We start from the raw sequence: 9,996 nt of genomic DNA, 5'->3' as shown, positions 1-9,996 counted from the left end.
TTCCTTCCTTCCTCCTTTGTAGCCATCCTAACAGGTGTGAGGTGAAATCTTGTTGTGGCTTTGATTTGCATTTCCTTAATGATTAGTGATGTTGAGCATTTTTACATGTGCTTTTTGGCCATTTGTGTATCTCCTTTGGAGAAATGTCTATTCAAGTCCTTTGTCCATTTTTAAATTGGGTTATTCAGTTTTTCGTTGTTGTTAAGTTGTAGGTATTCTTCACGTATTTTGAATATTAACTGCCTTTTCAAATACGTATTGCAAATACTGCCTATCATTCTGTAGGCTGTCTTTTCATTTTGTTGGTTGTGTCCTTTGATGCACAGAAGTTTTAACTTTTGATGTAATCTAATTTATCTGTTTTCACTTTTGTTGCCTGCCTGTGCTTTTAGTGCCATTGATTCATTTTGATAACTTATCCATCCCAATAGGACAAGATTGAGGAATAATTAAATTATCATGAAGTTTAATCCACATTTCAGGAAATGCACATATTAGGTCTTAATTAGTGACTTTAACCTTTTCTTCTGGCTATGATTTTGCACATAGATCTGATGGAGTTTCTTGTGCCTGCATTGCTTAGGCATACTGATTAGATAGTTCTGTATTAAAAGTTTGAGAAGTCTTGAAGGGAAAAAGCAGGTTTAACTTTGTTTAACCAGGTTAACTTACAATTTTCTGAACTTATATGAAAACATTTCTTATTTTGCACAACACTTTGCAGGTTAGTGGAGCTTCATGAAAGACCATGTAACTGATAAAATATGGGTTTGTTGACTTTCTGACATTCCTGAGTATGTGTTGGATGGGTGGTTCTGCTGACCTGGGTCAAGCCTAGCTCATTTCAGCTGAGCTCATCCATCTCTGGGCAGTCATTGGATGGGCTGCTGGTGGCCTTGGACAGGATGGTCCAGGCTGCCTCACGTGGCCTGTCATGGAGCAGTCTGGCTCAACCTTATTTTCATGGCAGAAGTGGGGGTCTGAGAGAGAGTAAATGTGCAGGAACACCCCTGGAGGCCCGCGCGTGGGGCTGGCACACTGTGCCTTCTGCCACATGCTGTTCATCACAGTGAGTCACACAGACAGCCTAGATCTGAGGCAAGAGGGGACACATCCCCTCTCTTAATAGGAGGAGAGGAGCCACAAAGTCATATTGCAATGGGAGGAGTGGAGAAGTGGAGAATTAGAGCCATTTTTGCAGTTGCTCTTCCACAATGGTGGTCAAGGTAGGTTTTTAGTGGGAAAACAAGCTGCCCGACCTCAAAACAAAGAGTCTACCTGGATTTCCATAATCTTGACGAGAAACATCAACTCCTTACTCTGAAGTTACAGCAGAACCTGGCCTCCAGGTATGCAGGCTTGGGGCAGATCACACTAAATGTGTTTCCCCCTTTCCCCCACCCAAGTCATGCTTTCTCTCAATATTTATGCAATTGAAAAAAGGTTAAAGTAAACATGAAGGATAACTCAGGAGGGGAAAAGAAAGCAGTAAAAGCTGGCATATAATATGAAAATTATGTGATGCAGGGGGAGGGCGGTGGACCTCGGCCCATCCCTAATGTGGGGCAAGGCGAGAATACAAGTACAAGAGTACAAGTGGAGGCCCATGCATCAAATGTCTAAAGACATAAAGTTCTGAATCAAGCCAAAGCACTGTGAAGGGAAATATGATGTAGCCTCCCACTTGACAAATAGACTTTCCCAACATTCTGTAGGCCAGGCTTACACTGAAAATTCTTGAACTCCTTCTTGTTCTGTGCCATGAGCATGGGAAGAGTTGGCTCCTGTCCCCTAGACCCTGGCCATGGTCCCTCCCTGTCTCTTTCACTCCTTACTCCAACACACACTGCAAAGGGCTGTGTGTGCTAGTGTATCCACATGTGAGTGTGCACACCCATGAGGATGCACTCATGGACATGTGCAAGCTCCATCCATCCCCTCTGCCCATAGCTATCTACTTTTCAGGCAGCTCAGAGCTGGAGAGCAGCCCATGGACATCCTATAAGTGGGCTGGAGTCACCTGGGCAAGTAATTCTGGGTCTCCAGCATGGAGAGTGTGGACAGGGTGGGGTGATGATGGTGCAGACTTTGGGTGGTATATTAGGCCATTTTCACTGCTATAAAGGACTGATGGAGACTGGTAATTTATAAAGGAAAGAGGTTTAATTGACTCACAGTTCCACGTGGCTGGGGAGGCCTTAGAAACTTATGATAATGGTGGAAAGGGAAGCAAACACATCCTTCTTCACATGACGGCAGGAAGGGGAAGTGTCAAGCAAAAGGAGGAAAAGCCCCTTATTAAACCATCAAGCCTTGCGAGAACTCACTCACCATCACAAGAACAGCAGCATGGGGGTAACCACCCCATGATTCAATTACCTCCCACTAGGTCCCTCTCACAACATGTGGGGATTATGGGAACTACAATTCAAGATGAGATTTGGGTGGAGATGCAGCAAAATCATATCAGTTGGCCTCTTTGTGCTGTGAAGTGGGTGTGATTAGAGGAGGGCAAGAAGGGAAACTCTAGTCACAGGATCCAGAGCAGTGGCTGCTGTTGCCTAGGTCTAAGTGTTGCATTGCATATACCAGCTGGTTTGCTGGGTGATAATGGAAGATTTAGAGTTGATTTTAAGAAAGTAAATCCCAGATCCTCTTAAAAGTACTTCTTCTCCAGATGTCTATTTTCCCTAAGTTCCAGTCTAGTCACCAATTATGGCAGCAGTAGGGGCTGGGAAAGGAAGGAGAACAAAGCAAAAGCCAGGGATGATGCCCTGCGGAAAAGGATGAGGACCCTAAAGATGGCCTGAGATGGCAGCCACAGCAGGCCAGTCTCTGCTGAGCACAGGGATCTTGCCAGAACTACTTGCACATACCCACATGCAGAAAGTAAAATCAGCCCCACTAAGCCTGTGCCACCACTGAACGTGTGCCTCAGGTCCAAAGACTTTCCCATGAATGTTCACAGCAGCTTGACTTATAAAATAGCCAGAAATGGAAAACAATCCAAATATCCATCAACAGGTGACTGGATAAACAAATTGTGGTCAATGAACATGCAGATCATGGACTGCTCCTCAAAAATGAAAAGGAATAAACATTGATGCACACAGCACTGTAGATCTATCTCAATGATTACTGAGTGAAGAAAGGCAGACCAAAACAAGGGTACATACTGTATGATTCCATTTATATAGAAGTCTCAAAAAAGCGAACTAATCTACAGCAACAGAAAGGAGAATGGTGGTTGCCTAAGGAAAGGGATGGGGCATGGTGGGAGAGAAGGAGTGGGAGGAGGCTTTTTGTGGTGATGCATATGTTCATTATCTTGATAATGGTGATGCTGTCACAGTTGTATACATACATCACAAATTATCAAATTGTACACTTCAAATTCTTGCAATTTATAGTATGCAAATCATATCCCAAAGAAGCTCTTAGAAACTAAAACAATATAAAAGAACCATGTATCCCATATAACTTCCCCTTACAGTTAATATCGGCCTTTTTAATAGAAAGTAATAGGGCTGTGTCATACTTGATCTTAACTGAGTTTTTCTGAACAAGATGCTCTACATAACTTGGGCTCCAAAGTGGTAGCGTTTTCTCTTTCCCAGGTTAAAGGGATTCCTTTGAGTGTTCCAGGCACCTCTGCATAGCCCAGGTCCCCCTGTGACCTTCACTCTTTTCCAGCCCATTCCTCCATAGAGCCCTGCCTGAGATGAGATAAAGTGTCTGCACTGTACGGAGAGGCATCTTCACTTCCACATTCCTGCGGACACCACCAGAGAGGCTATCTCTCCTCACCAGGGTGTCTAGACACTACCAAAGCTGAAAATGTGGTCTTCACTCTTTAATGCTGAATATTCTGGGCCAAGAGAAATGCTTGGGACTGTGGGGTGGCTTCAGGATTCTCATTTCTGGCATTTCTGCCATAAATCTCCTTGAGAGTCTCTTTTCTAAGAGAAATCCCAGCAGGCATTGTGTGGATTAACTGGGTAATGTTCAAAAGCATCTCAGAGCTTCTTATGGCTAAATAACACATGACTGCCAGAGAGAGACTATCCAGTAAAACCACAGAGGTGGAAGACAGTGTGAGGGAAGAACCCGTCTCTTAGGGCTTATTGTCATCTCATCCATCATCTACCATGTGCTAGCAGGAGGGAAAATGATTTTCCACAATCACTGTCCCTGAAAGCCTCATCTCTACTTTTTTGTTGTAGAAAGAGTTCACTATGAGACCTTTACCATTGCTGACCCAGAACCCATTTCCCTGTTTCTTCTGCCTAACAGAATTCTGATTCTCATTTAGCTAGCCCATCCACTCCTCCTTCCCATGTGTTAGAGGTTGAAATGTTCCCCTCCACCCCCAACACATTCGTAGAATGAAGACCTAACCTCGGTACCTCTATACCTTATTTGGAAATAAGGTCATTGTACATGTAGCTAATTAAGTTGCAGTGAGGCCATACTGGAGTAGGGCAAGCCCCCAATCTAATATGACTGATGTCCTTATAGAAGGGAAAATTTGGACACAGTGACAGTCATGCATAGAAAAAAGACACTGTGAAGAGGCACAGGGAGAAGATGACCATCTAAAAGCCAGAGAGAGAAGGGTCTGGAGCAGATCCTCCCCTCACAGCCCTCAAAAGGAACCAATCCTGTGGAAACCTTGATTTTGAACTTCAAGCCTCCAGAAGTACAAGGCGATCAATTTCTGTTGTTTAAGCCACCCAGGTTGTGGTACTTTGTTAAGACAGCACTAGCAAACGAACACATCATGCAATTCTTAGGGAAAAGCTGACCCATCCCTGTTTCCAAAGGTAAGTTTTGTCTGGCTTCCCCCTCCCCTGGCCACCTTTTCATTCAAGCAGTGCATGCGTTCTAGACAGTGTGGTGTGTAAATGAGATGCCTGGAACTGCTTGCAGCCATTTGGTGACCATGAGGAAGTTAGTCTTGGAGAAAGGAAAATAACTGGGTTAATGTTCACAATCTTGAGTTGCTGGGTCCAAAGCTTGCCCTGGCTCAAAAGTTTCCAGTTTGTGAACTAATATGTCACCTTTATTATTCAAGGCAGTTCAATCTAGGTTTTCTGTTTCTTGCTCCCCAAATCACTTTGCCTTAGTGTAATATGTATGGAGCTTTTAGGTAGGTTCCCAATGAAAAACATGTAAAGACAGCATCATTCTCTCTCCATCCATCTCTACCCCACCCTCCCTGCTTTGCTGAGTTCTTTACATTGCTAATACCTTGATCTGAGGTGGGGAATAGACTTGGTTCAACCAACACTCATTGAATGTTTGTCATTGCAAGACATATACTAAGCATGGAACCAAGCTAGACCCCCACCTAAAGCTAGACCCCACCTAAAGGAGCTTAGAGTTCAGTAAGGTAGATTATATTTACACAAATGACTAATATAAGGTAGAATATAATAAATAAAATAAATACTGTAAGATAAGCACCTGGGAAGCTGCATAGGATCATAAAGGAGAGTAGAAAGCTAATGATACAAAGAGGCCAGACACGGTTGCTCATGTGTGTAATTCCAACACTTTGGGAGGCTGAGGCAGGAGGATTACTTGAGCCCAGGAGTTGGAGGCTGCAGTGAGCTATGATCGTGGCATTGCACTCCAGCCTGAATGAAGACAGAGCAAGACTCTGTCTGAAGGAAGGAAAGGAAGGAAGGAAGGAAGGAAGGAAGGAAGGAAGGAAGAAAGGAAGGAAGAAAGGAAGGAAGGAAGGAAGGAAGGAAGAAAGAAAGAAAGAAAAGAAGGAAGGAAGGAAGAGAAGGCAAGAAAGAAAGAAAGAAAAGAAAGAAAGAAAGAAAGAGAGAGAGAAAAGAAAGAAAGAAAGAAAGAAAAGAAAGGAAGCTAATAATATAAAGAAAACAGAATCCTTTTTGACTGTTGGGGATCAGGTTTGAGTTGAACACAGACCAGTCTACGTTAAGTGTCTTTAATATGCTCAGGAGTGTGTTGACTACAGAGTAAAAGGCTATGAGGTGGTTGTTACCTCCACAATATTCATTTGTCCTTCCGCTTCCCTATCATTCCTGGTTTTTGTTTGGAGATCCATGTGGTTTCAGGTCAACTAATTTTGCCCTAGCCCTAGAAGTAGTATGCTTGTCTTAGGCAAAGCTAATCAGCCCAATTTACCCCCCACCCCACCCCAACACATCTAGTGTGGCCATTCAGGTATGGCCATGGGACCTTTTTCTTGGAGTGCCAGGACAAAGATGTTCTTTCTTCCTCTGAGCCACGTGGGGCACCCCTGCAAGGTGTGGAACTACTGCAATCATTTTTGCTACAATTTGTAAAGACAATCTAGGATAAAGCCAAAAGACAAAGGAGGGTAAAGGCAAGAATATTGGAGACAGAGGATGTAGGGCTTCAATAACTTTGAACCTCTGGATTAAACCATGCCTGAAAGCCACGCAATTTCTAGACTTTTTAGTTTTGTGAGTCAATGCATTCTTTTTACTCTTTAAGCCAATTTGAGTGGAACTATCAGTTACTTGCATCTGTGACTATATTGATTGATGCAGAATTCAGGACTACAAACTTTTATGCAAAATCCCTAGAGCCAGACATGTTAGTTCTAAGTCAGAATTTTTCAGATTTAGAAAGGTACCTTAGTTTGTTCCTGCTGCCATAACAAACACCACAGCCTGGGTAACTTATAAAGACTAGGAATTTATTTCTTACAGTTCTGGAGGCTGGGATGTCCAAGAGAAAGATGCAGGCAGGTTGGATGCTTGTTGAGGGGTCTCTGCTTCCATGATGGTGCCTTGTTGCTGTATCCTCACTTGAGGAAAGCCTGAAGGGCAAAGGGGCTTGCTAATTCCCTCGAGTTTTTTTTTTTTATCAGGGCTCTGCCCGCATCACTTAATCACCTCCTAAAGGCCCCATCTCTTCATATTGTCACACTGGCAATTAAGTTCAACACATGAATGTTGGGGGACATTCAGACCATAGCAAAAGGTAATTCAGCTCCCCTACTATATATTACGTAATGCCACAAGTGGGGTCTGGGCCAGCACTCTGCAAGCAACAAACTAATATTTGCAGTGGAATGTATGAATATTCATTCCAGAAGGATAAACGAAGACTATAGTCTCACATAGTTCAGGTCATGTTTTACCGCCAAAGGAGTTCACCTCAAACTTTGAACAAAACCACATTCATTCTCAGAGCTTTTTGGTTTCTAGAGTTGCAGGAAAAAAGACGATGGATCAATCTGCACTTCTTCCTGACCTTCTGGTCCAGTTGGAAGACAATATTTTCATAACTGAAGCCTTCTAGATAAAGGCAATCTGTAACCAGCGCTGGGTTCTGTGATGCAGTCACTGTGCTGCAAGGGCTCTTACTGCTCTTTGGATAGTATTCATTCATAGAATTAACACACTGGTCAATAAGTATGCACAGAGCATCTCATATGTTCATAGCATGAGCCTAGGCCCAGAGGGAAAACCAAAGAGATGTAAGAATTAACCAGTTTGTGTTTAAAAGGATCCTGGCACATACAAAAGGCTAAATAGCAATTAATTGGTCAAATTAGTATATAGTAAACCTGCAAACCTTAAGTTGTCCTCTCCCTACCAGAGGCTCCTTCAGAAAGAAAGCCAGGGCAGGTCTAGGGCAGTAGGGGAGAGATGGGAAGAGAGTGGAGGGAGGCTGCCTGGGTGAAATCTTGGAGGAAGCTATCCACAGAGCGTGTGGGACAGAGGGTGGGCAGGTCATGGAGGTCGTTGAGTCCCTCGGTTGTCAGTTGCTGGTTTTGCATACTGTGTCAGCTTCTCCCATATGCCTCTCTGGCCAGTGAGCCTTCCTTCCCCTCCTGACGAGGTGCCCTGTCCCTCTCTTATTAAAGGATGCCTTGGGCACAGGCTGTTATCCTCATTTGGAAGGGTTTGGAAATTATACATGAGAGTAAGAAAATTCTGCTGTGGCTTTTTATGGTAAGCATCACTCTTAGCAAGTACGAGAACCCAGTTCTGTCCTTTGTAGAGGTTGTAGTGATTATTATTACTATTATTACTACAATAAACTCAGTGACACACTGACAGTATGTGTGTGATATAATAAAAAAATATGACTTTGTTCTTTGTCTCTGGTTCCTGGCACCAGAGCTCTTAAATCCCTTGGGATTTTCTGCATAATAACAGTGTCTTTTTTGTTCTAATGAGACCACCATTGTTGGGTCCCTTGATAGCTTCAGGCTAGGGGCTTGTCACCAGAAAGACCAAGCCATGGTTAGAGGGTGGGAACTCTCAGCCACAACCCCAGCATCCTGGGAAGGGGGCGGTTAGGAGATTGAGCTCATCATCAATGGCCAGTGATTTCATTAATCATGCCTATGTGATGAAACCTCCACTAAAACCCCCTAAATGATAGGGCTACGAGAGCTTCCAGGTTGGTAAACACACAGAGGTGCTGAGAGAGTGGAGCACCAGAGAGTGGAGCACCAGAGTGGGCATGGAAGCTCAATGCACCCCCATCCCCATCTCTTGCCCTACACATCTGCTCCAGTTGGCTGTTCCTGAGCTACATCCTTTATAACGTAAGTAAAATGTTTCCTTGAGTTTTGTGAGCCATTTTAGCAAATTATTGGACCTGAGGGCGAGTCATGGGAACTCCCAACTTTATAGCCAGTTTGTCAAGAGTATGAGAGGCCCAGGATTTGTGGCTGTCTGAAGTTGAAGGGCAGTCTTGTGGAACTGAGCCCCAGAACCTGTGGGGTCTGCACTAACTCCAGGTGGTTAGTGTCAGAACTGAATTGAAACGTAGGACACCCAGTTAGTGTCTGAAGAGTCAGAGAATTAGTTGGTAAAATCCCAACCAGTTGGTGTCAGGAGTGGTGTCATAAGAACAGTTCATAGGGCAGGACACAGCTCAAAACCTAGAGCCAGATTCATTCTCTGCTCAGTCCCCACATGTAAGGATCCCCACTTTTGTCCCTTGACTTTCAGAACCATTTAAATGAGTGGTGGTCAGTTTGAGTGGAATTCATTGCTATTGGTAACTGAGTCATGAACATTTTCACAAGGATCTTTATTAGGCTTTTTAGACATGACATCTTGCAAATTGTCCTTGGCGCAGCCTGAGAATGTGCTACTTGGATCTTCCACTGCATGGAGCGAGGCCGACTGGTGCCGCAGCTGGGCCCATCGCTGTACTGGCACTGAGGCCAGGCTTCCCCCAGGCTGGTCCCAGTCAATGACTGAGCAAGGTGGAGGTGCTAAAACAGATCCATTCCTGCAGGATGGAGGCCTCCTTTGAGGAGCCACTTTGATTTGGGAGATTCCTCATGGGCCTGGTCCAATCTTTCTTAGAACAGCACTAACTTCTACAACTCTTCCAGCCCAATCAATCATCCTTCCTTCTCTCTCTCCTCTACAGGGCCCAGGCTGCCATCACAGTCTGAAGGCTTTTCTCCCTTCTCCTGCTTCTTCCTCTTTATACTTCTGACATATCCCCCAGTAAATCTCTTGCCATCTGCTTCCCAGAGGACCTGGACTAACACAATCCCAAACAACTCTTTGATAGTACGACCCATTGTTATGACAGAGGCAAGGGCTGTGTGACCTCCAGGCCATTTCCACCTTCCTCCTTGACCTCAAGACTCTTCTCAATTTGGGCTAGGGGACAAGCACATCTTTGTGCCACTGGGGTTAGATAAGATTTTCCCTCTTGGCAAAAGTTCCCGCTTGGTGTGTGCTTATCTTTCTGACTGCTCCTGGCTGTTTTTGCTCTGAAACAGACACCAGCCTAGATCAAAAAGATGAAAATATCTAGAGCTGGCAGCCTAAAGCAGCTACCATACAAATCAGGATCTCAACCCCCTTCATTGTTTTAAATAGGAAAATGAATCTTCCGCTCCCGCAAATTACACCTGGTCATGTAGAGATAACGATGAATTACATGCTTTCAGAGAAGTAATCCTTTAAGGAGGGCATGCGTGTTTCATGGTATTTAAGTCCAGATGTGAATGTC

The sequence above is a fragment of the Colobus angolensis genome, unplaced genomic scaffold (assembly GCF_000951035.1).
Source record: "Colobus angolensis palliatus isolate OR3802 unplaced genomic scaffold, Cang.pa_1.0 Scaffold81, whole genome shotgun sequence".
NCBI classification, from domain to species: domain Eukaryota; kingdom Metazoa; phylum Chordata; class Mammalia; order Primates; family Cercopithecidae; genus Colobus; species Colobus angolensis.
The sequence above is the reverse complement of the archived record's forward strand: the minus strand, read 5'-3'. Positions refer to the sequence as shown.